Below are 19530 nucleotides of genomic sequence, written 5' to 3' on the forward strand. Positions count from 1 at the left end.
CTGAGTGCACTTAATATCACTTATATGTTCTTTTAGCTTCCTGTCTCCATCGTTTAGGTTCCTGTCACCTCCAGTTGCAATGAATATTTGACATAATGCCTTGGGGCTCTCCCCAGCTTCTTCTAAACACTCCTGCATTTTATTTTCTAAAAACAATCAGGCAGACCCCTTAGATTCAGAGTGGAGCCTCTCTCAGACACAGACGGCTCAGCAGGGTCCTCTCTCACCCCCTGGAGGGTGGAATACCTCCCCATACTTGGTCTGGATGCCTGCCTGGGAAGGTTGCTGGCCCCTAGGTCAGCCTTTGCTCTTGAGTGAAACACAGTCAATCTCTCTGCCTCCAGGAGGGCAGACACACTCCCAGCCAGGAGTGTGACCACTCAGAACCCAACAGATCTGAGATATGCCATGAAAAGATGGCCGGTGCCCAATACCTGGGCTGGAGCCTAGTTCCACATTCTCCACTGAGCATGAGCCCTGAGCCGCAGTCCCTGACCTGGGCCTTATGTTCCTCAAGAATTAAGTGAAACTCCTGGGCTAGAGCTCTGAAAGCCCGCCACAGCTCACCGCCTGTGGGTACACAGTCACTCTACCTCTGTGGCCCTGGTAGGTCACCATCAAGGGAAGTGACAAGAAGGACCCACCCCATCATCTTGCCCCCGTTGCACTGTTGGGTGAAAGCTGACAAGGAGCCATAGCAGAGGCCAGGATCAGACAGTGCAGATTTGCACAGGCCCTATGCTACAGGCACACTGTACTGTTTAATATTCTTAAGATGGAAACTGGGCCTATTTGTGAGGAAATGTTATCTTGATCGAATGTGAAATTTCTCTCGATCATCTGTGTGCCTCAGTCATATGTGGTAGACAAGAGGCACCTGTGGCGCTTGCCACAGAACAGGCTCCAGGAGTTCTGGCTGAGGTTCTCCAGAGGCAAACAAGGAGCCAAGGTAAGGAAGAATAGGGCGTATTTGGAAGAAGGCTTTGGAGCTGATCTCATGCTTTATTTTATCCTATGAATAATGCCTCTGGGTCAGGCTCATTCACAACCTGAATGAGCCCCAAGGACCAGATATAGGGTCTTGTTCTGTCCCTCTGGGGGTATTGGGAAAGTTAGCTTAACTCCATAACATCAGTTTCCCAGTATGCAAAGTTAAAAGATGTCCTGGAGTGGTTCCAAGAAGATATGAATCCCCAAGTTCATTTTCCAACCCAGAAACATCCTTGGCCAGAGAACAGCCCGTCAATACCAACGTTTGCCGCCAGAGGGCGCGCGGCCACCGCCAACGCCGACACAGGCTGTGGCCGCGCTGTGCGGAGCTGGCCCAATTGGCCGGAAAGCCCCGCGGGGAAGGCAGCAGAAAGCCAGAACCAACCGTCTCAGCCTCTCCCCTATTCCTTGGATAAGAACAGTAGTGACTCGTTATCTCTGCCCTGCACAGAGCAGCAAAGCCCTGTAGTTTGTGGAAATGAGTTCAGTTCAGACGGAGACCAGCAGGATTTAAAGCATCTGTGCGCTACTCTTACTGGCACAGCAGGGCCCAGGCAGAGGAAGAAAGCAGACGCTCCCCCTCCCCTGTTTTCTGGGGTTGTGACCCCCATGTGCTGAGCATCCTCAGACACCAGGAGTCAGCTTGAGGGCAGCAGAAGCATTGCAGGATTTGTGGGTGCTCACCAGGCCTGGTCTGCCCTTGGTTGTGGGCGTGAACTGCCTCTGCGGTCTGTGCCAGAGATCCAGATAAGATCAGGAGTTGTGTAGGGAGAGAAAGCCGCGGCTGTTCACTCAGCCCACCTTCAGCCCCAGGTCCACCTTCAGCTTGGGGACTTTCCTGCCCTGCCCTGGCTCTAAGATACTTTGAGCAGTGGCCAGGCATCTAGGAAGAGCTGCAGGGAAAGTGGGGCTTTGCAAGCCTCCTCTTTAACACACTATTGCCACCTTTCTGATCTAAGGACTGGGCGACCCAGGGACATTCCCCTGAGACTGGCCACATGCTGGTCAAAGCCCAAAGCCCAAATCCCTGTCTTTTGTCTCACAACCTCCAGACTTTGCTGATCCCCCTCCTCCTCTGTCCCCTTCCCCTTCCCCACTTGGAGTTCCCTGTAAAATCCAGCCAGCAGATGGACAAAGCCCTGAGCAATTCCCCCCCCCCCTTCATGCGACCTCACAGTGTAGCCTGCAGATTCTCAATGGAGCACATGATCCATGCATATCCAGGGATAATGGAGGCAGCAGAATTAAAGAACAAGGATCAAGAAGCTGAAAAGTGCCCACCTGTGTCCCCAGCCTCTGATGGAGCACCTGCCTCTTACAGTGTCACCTGCCTCTTATCAGGTCCCCGATAGGCAGCACAGTGCTGTTCAAAGAGCCTGACCAGGGATCAGAACACCCAAGTCCCTCCTGAAGCCACAGTCCTCTTTGCCACTGGAGCCTCACAGGCCTCCTCTGTAACTTGAGCAGAACTGTTGAGTTTGTTGATTTCAAATGACAAAGCATGAGGGAGACTGTTGGTGAATGATGGGGGGAGCACCGGGTGGAAGATACGGATGACTCTGTTACCCAGTGTTGGAACCTTCTTAAATCAGATGAGACACAGCAAAAGTGATTTGGAATTATTTTTAAAGGTGGAAAAAGCATATCTCCCATTTGAATACCATGTGTAGAGTGATTTAGTGGTTAAAATACACACATGCATACACAGGTACACCTTTACAGGGGGAGATTCACTATACAAGGGTAATCTGAGTGGATTTTTAAACCACCCACATGTGAAACAGACCCCCATTCAAACTCAATGTCTTTAACCTTTGAGACTAAAGCTGAATTCTGCAGACCAGGGCAGCTGCATCTGTCTTCTTGGAATCTTTGATAGACCAGAAATGCAGAAATGTAATGGGCTTGTCCCATCACCCCCCTGAGAATGATATATGTCACCTGATCCCAACCCATGTTAATGCTGTGGGCAGAGAAGCAGCTAATCCGGTGCAGACTCCTCCAAGCCACAAGCAGACAGAGTCAGGCAGCCTAGCCTCCCCTGAGCCCAGCCAGAGTCAGCCCAGCCAGAGATGGCACCTGTCCTGTGGAGGCACTGCAGTGACAAATGGACGAGATGTTTTTTACAGAGGGAAATACTCCTCTCAAGAGACCATAGTTCATACACTTCTAACAGCTCAAAGTATTAAAATTCCTCTTTTGGAATTGCCCTCAGAAACCTCTCCATATGGCACAAAAAGGTCTCTCTTGGAAAGTACAGCTTAACACCAACACTTATTCTCAGTCAAGGAAAGTGAGACCTCTGGGACTCAGGAAGAGCACTCACACCCTCAGCCACCTCCTTTGCTCCAGGGAGAAGAAAGAGTTCGCTGGAGGGCCATAAACGAATCTCTAAACTCCTGTCGGTCCTCAGGGAGGTTGGATGCCATCCAAGCACATGGTTGCATGTTGCCTCTTCATGGGATGCCAAGCATGTGTTAGATCACCTGCAGGTTACTCCCAGGTGACATCACTGGAGACTGTCACATGTCTCACCTGCAGGGAAACATGCCTGTCTCAGCTAAGTCCAGAATTCACACTGAGTGGTCTGCTCCACAGATGGGGCAGCAAGAGCAGAGTGACCTCTCTGGTTACCCACAGGGAGGCCTCTGGGGGTACACAGAGAATCACTATAGCCTGGGCTGGGGCTATGCAAGACTCAGACTAGATACGCCCAGTATCCAGGGCAAATGAATTCTGGTACTAGCCTCCAAGGGACCAGGCACATTCTCCAGGAATACCCAGCACCACCCTGTTGGTCAGCTTTATGCTACTATCATAAAATACCTGAGATAAGTAACTTATAAAGAGAAAAAGTTCATTTTATCTCATGGTTTTGGAGATTTTAGGCCATGACCCAGTGGCCCTGTCACCTTTGGGCCTGTGGTGAGACAGCACAGGCAGGAGCATGTGGCAGAAAGAAGGGGCAGGGCAGAGTCCCAGAGTCCCCTTCAGGCATTTACCCCAGTGACTGAAGGCCGCCCAGTAGGCCTCACCTCCCAAGGGCTCCACCACCTCCCAGCAGTGCCACCCTGAGGACCAAGCCGGAAAGACACAGACCTCTGGGGAACATTCAGGACCCAAACCACAGCAGCTGCTGGGGCCTCCTGAACAGTCTCTCTGCTCCAGCTTCTGGGATAAGATTCATCTCAGTTCATATTGAACGTGCCACCAGGCAGATGAGACCCCTGAGGTGGAGAGATGTGAAGTCACCCCCTGGAGCCACACAGCTTGGGCAGAGCAGCTCTGTTCAGATCTGCCAGGGAGTCAGCAGACATGCTACTTTAAGGCTCAAGAAACTTGCTTGAGACCATACGGCAAGTCACTGATGGGCCCAGATGGGTTACCAGTCTGCCCCGCTGTCCCTAAAACAGAGGCCTTGTGGTGTTCATGCACAATGTCACTTCCGGCTCTGTCTTTTTAATAAATGGAGATGGTAAGAGTCACCGTGGTCAGAGCATTGATAGTCGAAGACCCTGAGTCAGGAATTGCTTTTCATGTCACACGCTGCATCTGCAGTGGGGTGCGGGTCATCACCCGGACTTGAGAGAGAAGGAAATAGGAACTTAACCAGGGTAAGAGCTGCTCAGGACTGCACGGCTCATACGGTGCAGTAGGAGCTGACGTGACCCTTCCTTCTCTCCTTGGTGAGCATGTGGGAAAGGACTCAGGTTCCTGCCGAGCCTTGGGTATTCCTAGATTTGCAAGGTGGGAAATGAGCTCTGGGCTTTATGCTGCTATGACCCTGGAGAGTCACCTCGAGGCATTTAAAAGTCACCCTAGGACTAATGGATAAGGGACCTGTCCTGTCTTAGAAGAGAAGATGTCCACAAGGGCCCCGCAGGACAGTTCTGGAAAGCGGGGGATGTGCTTCTGCAGTAGCTGGGCATCGGGAGCAGCTGCACTGGAGACTCCACATTCCCAGGCGCAGGCTTCTCTGCCATTCCCACCTCCACGAGCTTGGACCTCCTTCATATTTCCCCATTGAGAACTGAAGGGCCTGCAGGCCTTGCACCGCTACCCTCTCGGGCCTGGACCTTGGTGGGATCTGCACGTGCAGCCAGCAGCAGAGGGAGCAGGTTTCTCTCAAGCAGGGGAATCTCTCTTCACTTCAGGAGAGGCAGGCTGTTGGTTGCAGGAGAGGAGAGGGAAGGCGGGTGCAGCAGCAAGGCCAGCAGCCCGGGGGCCCTCCGGGTGGGGCCTCCCAGAGTGGGCAGCTGGTTCCCAAGCGGGTCCAGCCTGGCAACGGGGCATGGCAGAGAGGAAGACTGAGGACCCCAGGGAGCGAGCCCGGGGGTGGGGGGGGGCGCGTCTGCAGACAGCAAAGCCAAGCTTTAGGAGCCCTAGGCGGGTGGGAACTGAGGTGGCCTTGAACTGAACCCCCTCCTCAGCAGCTAACCTGACCACCACACAAACAGCCTGAAGCTAGCCACAGGATGCTCGTGGTGCTAGGGGCTGGCCCCAAGTTCCCCAAGGTGGCCTCCGAGGCCCCTCCTAGTACTCCCACCTGCTGCTGTTGCCTGGTAAGTCCAGCCCAGAGTGTCCTGAATGTCCAGGCTGCTTCATTTCCCACACCTGGCTGCTCCTGCTCCCCATGCCTGGACCCTCCCACCTTCCCTCCTTCACCCCTAGGTCTCAGCTTTGGCCTCGGCTCCTCTGAAAGGCCGCTTTCAAGGCCCGGGGTGGCCTTTCTCGGCAGCTGAACCTCTAGCCAGCATCTGTCACTGCCCAGCGACTATCTCCCCCGGTCGTTTACCCTCCCCAGACACCCAAGGCACCCAGAGCTGCGACCTGCACACCATGCTTTCCTGACACTGAGCTCCACATCTACTTTACATTTGTGGAAAGAAGGAAGAACGGGAGGGAGGAGGAGGAGGAAGTCATGAAGGATGGACCTTGAGAGCCAGCCCCCGTGGTGGCCTCTGGAGGGGTGACTTGTACCAGCTCCACCAGAAGTGGGGGGTGGGGGAAGGACCCTGCCCTTTCTGCCTGCGTCCAGTTGGCTCAGCACCTGGAGCAGAGGGAGGGAGGGAGGGAGGCTGTGGAGGGACACACTGGCTGCTGGCCAGGAAGGGACAGCCGAGGGGAAGGCAGAACAGCGAGCAAGGAAAGCCTGGACGCTCCCGGCTGGTGCAGGGCGTGGACGGGGAAGCAGGAAAAGGGCTGAAGCCTGAAGACGGCATTTCTGCGCCTCTGTGTCTTCCTTCCTCGAAGGAGGGAGTGTCTCTCCCATTCCTTTCACAGGACTCACATGTGCTCTCTCCAGGTGAGGCAGACACCACCGGCCGATGTCAGCATGACGGGGAGCACAGGAGGAAGGACCACCCAGGGACTGGAGTGCAAGTTCACACGGTGAGACGGGGAGGGTCCTTTCCCAGTGGACAGACACCATTGAATGAGCCAGCCCAGGGCTTCCTGGAATCCACAGTTGCCTGGCCAGGTGACAGCAGAGAGTCATGGTGACTCAGAGGACAGGAGGCTTGAAGCTGGGTGTGGTGCACTGCACGGGTGAGCATGACCGAAGGAACTAGAAAAGCCTCGCATTTCACTCATGCCGTCACCGTCACCGTGTGGTTATAGGGAGGGGCCCGGAGGGGCCCAGGTTCCTCCTGCGGGTCCAGGAGAGCTCCTTCTCTAGGCTGGCTCAGCGTCCTTGCCCTTGGGGAATCCACCCTGTGGTCCTGCGGCCCTCCATCCCATCTTTAGGATCACTGTGGCCAAGGCCCTCCATCAGGACCTGACTGAGTGACGTGCCCGTGTGGCTCCTGAGCTATTTTTACTAAGATGCCTGAGTGCGCTCATTGCATCTCCAGAGCCGAGAATCATCACCTGAAGTCATCATGGTCCCAGCTGCTGAGGGTCTTGGGTGCCTGCCCTGTCCCTGGAGCTCCCTGTGGGCCAGTGGGTGCTACCCTTGCCAGTGGCTTATGGAGGACAGTGAAGGCTCTGCCCTTGCCACACGTCCCCAACCTGCCCACACTCCTGCCCCAGACCCGTCTACCTGCACCGACACACGGGTGTCTCCCTGAAGTCTCTGCACATTTCTGTAGAGAAAGGCAAACAAATTTTCCATATTGGTTCCTCCTGATTCTAAAAGGAAACTCTCTCTGCTGAAGTCCTGTAAAAAGCCACTTTTCCCCCATGTGCTCGCTCTTGTTCTTGCCCCAGAGTGTCCCTCCTCCTCCAGCCGCCCTCATGCTCTCCCCCGATCACTGGGAATCTCCACTTCTTCCACAGTGCGGCTCACCTCTCTCCTGACCCAGCACCGTTGAACAGGCTGGAGCGGTCACCAGGAGCAGGTGCAGGACAACCGTGAGCTGTTAGGGACCCTCCAGCTGCGAGAACCCAGGCCTCGTGGGGCACTTTCGAGAGTGGTGGGGGCCCAGCCCCTCGGGCTTCCCTCAAGCCTGCTCCCCCGCGCATTCATTTAGCTCACAAACCTGTTGGATGGAGCACCTGTGCAACTCCCAGACAGGTGTTTGGTTTGAGGATCGTCCCATCATAACTCACAGTGAGGAAGGAAATATTTCCCTGATTACTAACATGCTTCTCACTCCCCAGGAGCTAGGAACCCATTGTTCAGGAAGCAGCCCTTGGTTTCCCTTCCAGGTGGGCTGGGATGATTATGGCACCACACCGTCATCCTCTCTGTCCCTCAGGAGGCGTTGAAGTGGGAGTCAAGATCCAAAGAAGTGAAGGTGTCTTCCTGAGGAAGATGAGGAGGGTGAACCCGGGGAAGCTCAGACCTTCCAAGAAGAGCCAATAAAACACAGTGTAGGGAACAAACTGCCCCTCGCTTATTTTGTGAAATAGCCTCCGTGGAAAGAATGGGCCTCTTAAACAGGGGCTGTCTCCCTAGGACAGAGAATGGCCACACGGCTGCCTGCCTGTGCTCGGGAAAGACACGATGGAGCTTGAGAGAAGAGGAACAGAGCAACCTCCATTCCCACTCTCAGAACCTCCCACCTCCAAACAACGGACTCCAATATCTTTCAGTGAAAGACTGAAACACATTTTTGGCTTGTTGATGCTCAGGGGTATGAGGAACTCATTACTCGGCTTAAAGATGGCAGCTAGCGCTGAGGTTGAGCACCTAGGCCATGGCGTGATGTTCTTCGTACACAGAGATGGAACCTCAGTACCTTGAATTCATCGGCAACTTGTACTAGTCCACGTTTGCTGCTATGACAGAGAGCAAGGGGGCGGAACACATCCCTCTAGACGGAACCCATGAAGGCACTGGTGCGCTCAGAGGCAGAGACTCCATGGCCTCCTAGCCTCCTGTTGGGCCCCACCTCCCAGCATTGCCATGTTGGGGTTCAAGTTTTTAGCACAGGAACCCTGGAAGACACATTTAAGTCAGAACACAAAGGAACCGTGAAACAGGAAGAAACCGGGTGTGTGATCCACCCCTACATTTCCAGCAACTGGAGCTGAGACAGGAGGATCCAGGTTTGAGGCAACTTAGCAAGGTCCTGCCTTGGAATAAAAAGGACTAGGATCCATCTCAGTGGTAGAGCACACCTGGGCTCAATCCCCACTACCAGAAAGGAGAGGGAGGGGAGCACGAGGAGGGGAGGAGAAGGAAAGAGAAGAAACAGGAAAACAATGTCAAAGTTTTGTTAATAAAAATCTTCACCTATCATAGTTACACAGAATGTGAATGGTAAGTCCTCCAACCAGAAGACCCAGAGTGACGTAATGATTTGAAAAGAACAACAGGATCCATTTACATCGAGACTCAGGCTGAAGATGAAGAGATGGAAGACACCCCCAGGCAAATAGAAACCAAAGGAGAGCAGGGCCACAACACTTCTATCACACCAAACAGATTCTAAGCAAAAGCTGTGCAGGGGGCACAGAAGGTCATTAGGCAATGATTAAGGGAACTTCATCAAGAGGATAAAATGATTGTACATTACTAAAGCAAGTGTTAGCAAAACCAAAAGAAGATATAGACAGGTTTTCAATAACATTATATGACTTTTTAGTCCCCTACTTTCAACACTGGTTGGACATATGTGGGACTAGCGTTATGGAGAGCAGTATGGTGGGTCCACCATGAACTATAAACAGAACTGGCCTGTGACCCTGCAATCATATTTCTGGGGTATTTTTCTAAGGAATTGAAGTCAGTATTACAAATAATTAATTGCACTCTTATGCTTGTTGCATTACTGATGATGACCAAAATATGGGAACTTCAATGTGCCTTAACAGATGAAGTGATAAATAAAATGTGATATATACACACAAGGGAATATCAGCCATGGAAACCAAGAGAACCATCCCATATGCAACATCACGCATGGACCCAGAGAACATGATCCTATGTGACAAGACAGCCACAGAGACAAGGACCGCATGATCTCACTTACATGGAGAGTCTAAAGCCGTCCAACTCATAGAGCAGAGTGTGGGCAGGGAGGACCAGGCCAGATGGCCAGAAGCAGGAGGCTGAGCCCGGGAAGGGGGGGTACAGTGGGAGTCAAAATAGAGGACCACGTTCAGGATATACCAAATAACATGTTTGGCCACGCTGTATGCTCTTCTGTCCTATTTCTTAGTTGAGCAAATGTGTGGGGTTTTGTGGTGGTGGGTAGGCGGGGGTCTGGAGCCTCTCTCCACGTATGCCCAGGGCAGAGGCCACATCAAAAGAGCCGGACAGTGAGACTCTAAAGAGGAACTCCAGGGAGCCGAGTGGGCCAGCCTCTGACACTGTGCATCTGTCTTGAAAAAGACCCAGTCTGGAGAAGCTAACGGAGACCAACCGGTCAGAAGTGACCCACCCTGGCTATCCCAGGGCCCTGACCTGCCCAGTGGGCACAGGATGTTCATGGCGAAGAGGACCGGCAACCCTTTGCCCCTAACTATCAAAATCCAGGCCATTATCAGAGTTATCCTTCTCAAACATGTTCAGTGTTTGAGAACATAGGATACTTGATTGATTTTCCCCCAGGTCGTATAGGCTGTCATCAGACACACAATTGAGCATGTGTCGTGAGCTATGCACACATGTGTACGGCTTTCAGAGTGTGAAAACAGCCTTGGCACTAGGCCACGGCTTTTTGTTTTTGCTTTTGTTCTTTTAAACATTTTTTTTTGTTGTAGATGGACACAATATCTTTGTTTTATTTATTTATTTTTTTATGTGGTGCTGAGGATCGAACCCACATAAAAAGGGCTCAAAACCACTGAGATACAACCCCAGCCCTAGGCCAGGGGTTTTTTAAAATGCACATTTCTTGTGAAATGTTTACAACAAAACACAAATATACTCTCAAAACAAAATTTCAGTCATTATAATTTAAATATATATATATATATATATATATATATATATATATATATATATATAAAATCTCATATGTGTATTCCCATACATATATGACTAGAACACATTCTGCATGAGCTGATAATTCTAAGCCCTCAAAAGAATGTGAAATCTGGTGCAAACTACATGGATAAATAAAATATATATGTACCACATGACAGTAAGGTGGAGACGGGGTGAGGAACAAGAAGAAGCAAAGGGAAAGAGAAATCAAGTATTCACTATGATTGTGAACAAGAATAACTTAATCATGGAAGAGGCCACTGAGGACTCAAAGGAGGTGGAGAGCTCTAGTTTATATATCAGGGACAAAGGAGGTTCCATGTGAGTTGAGTGAACTGTGTAACTCCGTGCATGCTGTGCACGGCTGGTGAGTGCATGCCAGGTGTGTCTACATATCCATGTGGGAGGAGGGGGTGTGCACAAGTGAGTGTGCGTGTCCCTGTGAAGGTGGAGGGAGGGACTCTGGATCTTCTAGATGTCGCAAGCACACTGACTGTATGTCCTGCTCAGGCTCCAAGCTAGACTTCCCTGTATCAGTGTAGCAGAATCTGTGGGTTGAGATCTTATGATAGCAGCATTTTACATGAGGCCCATTGAGGCAAAATTGCCCCTGCCCTGGCTCCAGGACACAACCAGATGGTAAAGAGCAGCATTGCTCTGTCTGAGATCTCAAGGTAACATCAAGCATCATTTAAGTGCCCCCTGAAGTCCACCAGAGCCAGAGAGAGAGTAATCAGGGTGTTGAGGCTCTCATCTATAGAAAGGCCAGAGATGTTTTGCTGATCATTAGTGTTACCATGTAGAAATGTAAGTCCTTATGGTTGAATCATTATATTTTTCTGAAGAAAGCCAAATCTAGAAATCTAGATTTTTATGCAAAATATTTAGTCTTTTAAATGTTGACAGTTATTACCAAAATATGTTGATGGGCACCCACCAGTGTCCAGTGAATGACTCTGGATTAGATGCAGGACTCAGCCTGACTCAAGGATCTGAGAAGACTAAAATTCGTAATAACCTCAGGATTCCATGATTCCCATCCCTTTTGTAGGCAAATGGGGAAATGGAAGGCCAGACCAGTTCAACAGCCAGCCTAAGTTCACAGAGCAAATTGGTCAAAACACTGGGACCACAAGACAGTTCTCCAAATCTCTTCTATCACTTGTGCTGTTCCTTACTATGTAAGTTATCCACTGTTGCTCAACAAATCACCTCCAAAACTTAGGGCCTGAAAACAACCAACACTGGTTCCTCTCTGGGGTTCGTGGATAACAGGGATGGCCCAGCTGGGCCTTCTGGACCAAGGTCAGCCGTGAAGCTAAAGTCAAGCTGTCAGCTAGGGCTGCAGTGCCACCCGGAAGCTGCACAGGAAGGGCATGCAGCTAAAGTCAGCTGCTGACAGAGGTGAGATCCTGCAGGATATTAGAGCGAGGGCTGTGTTACTTGCGATCTGTTGCCAGACCCCTCCTCCAGTTCCTTACCGTGAGGGCCTCTCTGTAGAGCAGCTCCAGTCATGGCTGCTGGCTTCTCTCAGGAAAGTGAAAGAAAGAGAACACCCCAAACTGGACCCTCGGTCTTTATAGAATCTAGCCTCAGAATTAGCATCTTGGCACTGCCACCAGATTGTAATTGTTAGGAATGACTCCATGAGCCCAGCCACCATCCACAGGAGCAGAGATCACCGGAGTCTGGCACAGAGATTGCTTACCCTACGCACTGCCTCATGAATGCACGCCAGCAATCAATAAGCATGGCCCACGGGCAAAATCCAGCCGCCACGTGTTTTTGTAAATGAAGTTTATTGGAACAAAGTCACGGCCATTTGTTTACATATTGTTATGATTGTCTTTGCACTGACCTGACCCTGCAGAGCCGAGTACTCACAACAGAAGCCACATGGCCACAAAACCTGAACACGTGCACAGGCCTGGCCTCTATTCAAGAGGTTTGCTAACCCTATTAGATGCAATCCTAAAGCTCTTTTTTTGAAGAAAATGGAAGAGCAGATTGAGATAAAGATGCCAAATTCATCATTTGATTGAATTCTCTCAGAGCACCAGCATGGCCAATGTCATGGTGTACAACTCCCTGAGGCGGTAAGCTGGGAATTCCCAAAACAGAAGGAGCGCTGTGGTCTGCATCAAGAGGGAAGGAGTGGCTTCACTTCCCCAAACGCTGTATCATTTGTTCTCCACCAAATGAGGTTCGTTTACCTTCACATTGGGAAACCACTCTTCCAAAACTTGAGATGAAAAGGTGAATGTAAAACTCAGCTGTAGTGGCCTCAAGTGGTAGAGTGGATGGTTAGCACAATAATCTGTGATCCAGGGGATTCTAGGTTTCAGATTCGAATTTCAGAAAGTTATTTCCAACTTCTCTTGGCCTTGGATTCTATTTTTGTAACACACAGATCGCAGCACTAACTCCAGAATAATAACTGCAGGGCCAGGCCTGGGAGAACAGCTCCGCAGATGCCAGCCATCCTAAAGCATTTAGCGATTCCCTGCTGCCTAATGTGGTAGGGAACCAGTTCATGGCAAGCGCCAGTTCTGATTAAGTGACAGTGGCATAAGTCCTATTTGAAAAGAAAATTCCCCTGGGCCCCCAGGATACATCATGACCCTCACCCACATTCCCCACCCATGAATGAGCTGACCCCATGGCTGTTGTACCTTAAGGTGTACTTTAAGGTACGGAGTCCTCTGTACCTTAAAACTCCTGTCCAGGGAAGCAGCCAGAAGGCCGTGGTGTCTAGTGGCCACAGGTGCTGGGTGGTGGGTCTTCACTGGGGCCAGGAGTGAAATGCAGTCAATGAATAAACAGACACATGTGGCCACTCCTTTCCATTTGGAATGACGCGATTGCTGCCTGGACAGCAGGAGAATGTCCTTGGAGTGGCCTTATATGGATTATATCTCCCTCCTGACTTCACCCTCAGGATCTGGGGAGTCAGCCCCGCTGGCCGGGTGAGATTCTGAAGACTGTGGGAAAGGCCTGGGGCACCACATCAGGCTAAGGCTTCAGATTCCTGAACGAGTTGGAGCCTGTTAGAAGGTGGGGTGACTGCAGCCAGGCTCTCTCTCCAGATCACGCCTCCATGATAAAGGGTACCACTGTCCACGCTGTCCCCAGAACAGAACCCTCCCCCTTGACGCCCTGACCACCACGTCAACGTGCCATCCCATCCTGTAGAGGCCTGGCTCTCGTGCCCCTCTGTTCATCCCCTTAGAAATGTGGCAGCCTTCTGTTCAGCCCTTGGGCTCCTTAGTCGTGGTCTCAGAACCCTCTAACCTTCCTCCCTCTTGTGTTTGCTGTGAGCTTCTTTCTAAAACATAAATCTGCTCAGGTCGCTCTGTTGTTGACCCTTGGTTGAACCTGCATTGCCTGCTGAGGTTCCCTCTCCATTTCCTTACTCTTCTAGAATGCTTTCTTCTTGACAATACTTGTCCCAAGTATCCAAGTTTGGAAACATTTACTTTCTCGTTAACATAAGGAAACAAATGAAAGTACCCCTACACCTTCTAGAGAGGCAGTGAGAGGTGTCCACAGGTCCAGACCACGTTCATGAAGGAGTTTGGCAAAGGCTCCAGCTGTGAGGCAAAGCATGCTCTGCATGACTCCTGGGTAGGGCAGGTTGGCGGGTGGCCGTCCTCAGTGGAGTTTCACACTTGGCCTGGGCTCTGTAACCTGCACAGACCATCATGCAGAAACAACAGACAGGATGGAGACTGCATGTCAGCAGTTAGGAAAAGAGGAAAATCTGAAAGAATCCAATTCCCAGCCTCCATCACCCAGCAACATGGGGAGTGAGGGTGACGTTTATGAGACAGGCACAATCTTACTCTAAGCTGAGGTGATGGTGAGGCACTGGATGTTATTAAGGTAGTGATCTTGGAGAGGATGAAAGATCAGCCAGGAAAATCTGGAGTGGTCCTGACTAGAGATGAAGATGGAAGTCATCAGAGGTCTATATAATCCACCTCCCAGGCTCTGTGTGGGGCGAGAAGAGGACCAGGAATTAGGTCTCTAAATTCTTCAAGAGAAATTATGCTAAAGCATGGAGTGCATTACCTCCTTCTCTAAGCTGCCATTTCCTTATCTGTGAAATGCAGATAATAATATCAACTTTCACATGACTCACATGAAATAAATGCACATAAAGTGTTCAGCATCGTGCCTGGCACACAGAATTTGCTGAACAAATATTAGCTGTGATGACAGTGAGGAGAAGGAAGGGGACAAGGTCCACCTTCTTATTATCATAGTAATGTCAATCTCTCTCTCTCTCTCTCTCTCTCTCTCTCTCTCACTAGGGATTGAACCCAGGGCACTTAATCACTGCGCCACATCCCCAGCCCTTGTTTTTATTTCTTATTTTGAGACAGGGTCTCACTAAGTTGCAGAAGCTAACTTTGAACTTGTGCTTTTCCTGCCTCAGCCTCTGAAGCCACTGGGATTACAGATGTGTGCCACTGCACCTGGCCAATAATGTCAAATTCTTGAAGCTGTCCCATTTGGGGGACTTTGGAGATAGGAGAAGGATGAAAAAGTCCATGAAGAATCAAAGACAGGCATCAGAAGTCCAGGAGAACATGGAAAGCATAAGTCTTTATTTTGCTACCATGTCAGTGTCTACCGGATCTTCCTTAAACTTAAGACTTGGAAATAGTGAGGAGCACAGAGCCCAGAAACAACAAGATGTCTACCTGTGTCAGTGCCAGGTCCACACGCCTGACAGCCAGTGTCCACAGTGTTTCCTAGATGATGAGCTGAAGAGGAACAGGTTTTGAGAATGAGTGTCCTCACAAGTCACATGCTGCAAAAAGGCAGAGTCAGATGATCCCCTGGATTGGAGGTGCAACGTCACTGTTGAATTTGGAGGAGAGCTTTGAATGGGTTCATTGAGACAGATGCCAGGAAGCCACACATTAAGGGGCAGGTTTGGAAAACAGGTGATCAGAAGAGACCACCGCACAGAGTAGAGACCACTATCAAGGAACTTGATGGTGAATCAAAGGAAAGAATGAGGCAGTGGTTTTAGGAGAAGAAATGGGTCAAGGACAGGTTAGTTTTAAACAAACAGCTGAACTGTCATGGGCCACGTGAAGGAGCCCCTGGGGAAGAGACAAGAGGGACATGGGTTGTGGGGCCCACTGCAAAAGTGGGTTCCACAAGTGCGAGCTGACTCCTGGGAAGGAGACCTGCTCCACCCTGAGCAACGCAGGAGCAACAATAGGTGGACGTGTGAGCTTATGAGGAAGATTCCAGAACACGGAGGCATGATTGGGAGAGCCGGCCCCTGCTCCCCTCTGTTCCTTTAAAGTTAAATTGCCTGGTGGGAGAGAGAGCAGGGAGCCCATCAAACCACTGAGCCATGAGACTGGGGATGGGCCACGTCCTCTCCCAGAGGTGGGTGCCCCTGTGGCCTGGTAGGGCCACGTCCCTTCCCTGCTGGGACCCTGTGTGCAGCAGCCAGCTCTAGTGCACACTCCCTCTTCTGCTGTCAGTTTGCGCAGCATCCCTGGGGCCTGCTGAGCCGGCCTCTGTCCTCAGCCACTCAGAAAGCCTTCTCGTCCTGTGCCCTGCCGGAGTCAACCCGAGTGTGTCCACAGGGACAGACACGTTCTAAGAGCCCAGCCTGACTGTAGCATGAGGACTCTGTGTCACAGCCAGGTGAACAGGCGCCTGCAGTGGTCTCTCCTCCTCCGCCAGCTCCAGGTGCAGCAGGCACTCCCGGGGGTCCCCCTGGAGACACGTGTCCTGACTCTGCTCTCCAGGAGCCCTCAGAGGTGCCATTCCACCGGGAACTTTCTCTCCATTTTCCTTGTTCTTGTACTTTTCTCCCAGGTAGTATCAGGTGAGCATGGTGTTCCCTTGGAGGAGGGTCAAGGAGAGCACTTTGGGGGGATTTGGAGCAGTGATCTGACGAGGCACAGGGGGAGCTCTCTGCGGAGAGGTGGTGCAGAAAACAGACGTGGAATCCCTTTGCCCATGTGTCCTCCCTGCCCAAAGCTCAGCAGCCTCTCTGTGTCTGCCAGACCCCTGCATGGGGTCCTGGGGGAGCCTGTCACCACTGGGGAGGCAGCGAGTCAGACAGGATCAGAGCAGTGCAGTGCAGAACAAGGAGGTGACACAAAGTAAGAAGTGGTGGGTCCAGGGACCTTGAGCATCATCTCTCTATGTTAGGTCTTCCCTCTTAAGGAAAGAAGATGAAAAATTGTGGTGTAGGGTAGGGATGGCTGTGCTGTTTGACCAGTCCCAATCCTCAGGGACTCTCAGTGGGAGACCCTGAGAAGATAGCCCTGTGGTTCTCCCCAACGGTCCTTGAGTCCGCGGATCTTGACGACACCTGGGCTGAGCCTCTTCCCTTGTGACTATGCCAGGTTGCCCTGGGAACCCCAGGAGAACAGAATGGCTGGGACCGTCAACATCCCTGGGCACCGAGGCCTATTCCACACCCCCAGAGTCACTGACATGATTCGCAGGCAGGCAGTGTAAATACCTTTAAGACCAAAGATTTTTGAAGAAGTGACTATCGGGCTCATCAGCTTAATTGCAAGCACAACTCTCTCAGGCTTTCTTCTTGGTCTTCATGTAAGGAATTTTTGATGGAGTCAAAATTTTAGATGATTAAAACCTTAGTCTAGTTTTTTCTTAATTCATGCTCCCTTGTCTGCTGATGCAAATGCTAACTTGTCTGCCACCCTCCCCACTAGACTTGGGCCAAGCTCGGCTTTTCCCTGTTCCTCAGACTGGTTCTGTGCTCCCCACCTCTGCTGATCCTCCTGGAGAGAACACTGGCTTCTCTGCCTGCCCCACCAGATCCACCACATCCTGGGTCCTGTGACTCACTTGAGCCGGCCCTGTACTCTGCTCTTGTCCCTTCTTTGCATACCCTCGCCTTTCTATCTGCCCCCACCCATCTCTCTCCCTGTCTCTCTCAGTGGTTGGAGCACAATACACAACATTCAATAGAGTGTTCCAAATCCAGTGGTATTTGCAGGAAACCAAAGGAACCTCTACGTGCATTTCTGCCTGCAAGATGAAGAAATGCCAAGAAAGTTTGCTGGGCAGAGAACACATAAGATACATAAAATATTAGTCCACACTCAGAGGGTTGGTGGGAGCAGACGACTCGTTTACCCGGTGGGAGGTAAAGCCTGTGCTTTCCTGGCCTGCTTCCTCCTGTTGTGAACTGGCTCTGGACTTGGGTTTAAAGGCAAGTCCCCTCTAAAGCTGCAGTCCTCGCTGAGGTGCCATCAGGAGACCTGGAACCACAGCAGAGCACAGAGCAGGGTAAACAGGCCCAAGGGTCTCCAGCAGCTGCCGGAGGAGCCAAAGGGAAAAGAAAGGCCATTTTTATTTCCTAAGAAGCTTTTATGAAGCAGTGGTGTCGCCCTAGAAGCGCCCTCTCCCCGCCCAGTCTTCAAAGAAACTTGTTCAACCATGGGTTGGCCTGTGGAGGTCTGGTCCCTGCAGTGATGTGAAGGTCTGATGACTCTGGCCCTGCATTCTGAGCCAGGAGCTGGTTAGATCTTGTGCCACACCCAGCCGCACCCTGTGTAAAACATAGTAAGACTACAAAATCAGCACCCATCCCACCCCACAGTCACCTGCTCCTTCCATTTCAAAGCATCTCCAATTGTTTGTCTGCAACCCTGAACGTAAGAGCAAAGTTAGGTTTTTAAATGATAAAGTGTCTACACCCCCAAAGTCCTCTTACATCTGCTGATTAAAATCCACTCTTCAGCACGAGCCTCCTTTTCCCTCCATCTGTGCGGCCCTGTGCCTAAACCCTCACCATGACCCTCTGCCCCACCCTTTGTTATCTGACTGTCTGCCCGTCGGCAGAAGCTACCTGGAGCCCCTGGAGAGGAGAAACCAGGACTTGCCCCTGAGTCTCAGCATGTGGGTCTCTCACCCACACTGAACACGCATGCTGGTCTTCACCTGTAAGAGATGCTCGGGGTTGCTCACTGAATCTGCGGGATGCACCAGTATCCCTAACACACTCCTGGACCTCACACCCAGAGCCGCGGTGGGTCCACTGGGATGGCAGCCAGGCAACAGGACGGCTTCAGCTCCCAACTAAATAGTCAATTGGCAGACACAACCCACTGCTTAGACTCCTCAACATTTAGGTCTAATAACTAAAAAAAAGAAGAAGAAATTTTCCCCTCAAACTCTGACTTCATACCCAGTGAAAATCATTTGATCCCTGGACGTTTTTGAAAGCTCCTGAGCCAAGAATAGCACAGGGACTCTCCTCCACAGGAAAGAGAGGCAGCTATTCAACATTATCACAGCATTGTCCTTCCGAGGAAGTGAGATAAAACACCTTCCTTATAAATTTGGGTAGTTTCACAACCATGATGAAGTACGAGATGTGTTTTACTCTCTGTAGCACCATAAGGGGTGAAGGCAGGGGCTCTTCAGCACAGTCCATTTGTGAACCACCCTTTGCCCACTTATCCCACTCGTTGGCATATACCCAAGGACTTAAAATCAGCATGCTATAGTAATAGAGCCACATCAATGTTTATAGCAGTTCAATTCACAATAGCTAAACTATGATAAATGGAAAAAGAAAATGTGGTATATATACCCAAATGGATCATTACTCAGCCATATAGAAGAATGAAATTATGGCATTTGCAGGTAAATCAATAGAATTGGAAACTATCACCCTAAGTGAAATAAACCAATCCCCAAAAAAACAAAGGCCAAATGTTCTCTCTGATATGTGGATGCTAACTCACAATAAGTGGTATGGGGGGATAGAAGTTCACTGGATTAGACAAAGAGGAATGAAGGGAAGGGAGAGGGGTGGGAATAGAAAAGACAGAATGAATCGGATATAACTTTCCTATGTTCATATATGAACACACGACCAGTGAAACTCCATATCACGGACAGCCACAAAAATAGGAAGTTATATTCTATGTATGTATGATATGTCAAAATATATCCTATCATCTAGAAAGAACAAATAAAAGAATATTTCTTCTTTCCTCACCACCTGAGGCCAGTCCTACCCCCCAGATCTGAGAACGTCCAGAGCTGGATTGATCTGGTTCCCAGGAGGGCCTCAGACTCTCTGTCTTTTAAGAAGATGCAGGAAATTAAAAAGTACCACAATGCAGATAGGTCGACCCCAAACCAGG

This window comes from Marmota flaviventris, chromosome 3, assembly GCF_047511675.1.
Source record: "Marmota flaviventris isolate mMarFla1 chromosome 3, mMarFla1.hap1, whole genome shotgun sequence".
Taxonomy (NCBI): Eukaryota; Metazoa; Chordata; class Mammalia; order Rodentia; family Sciuridae; genus Marmota; species Marmota flaviventris.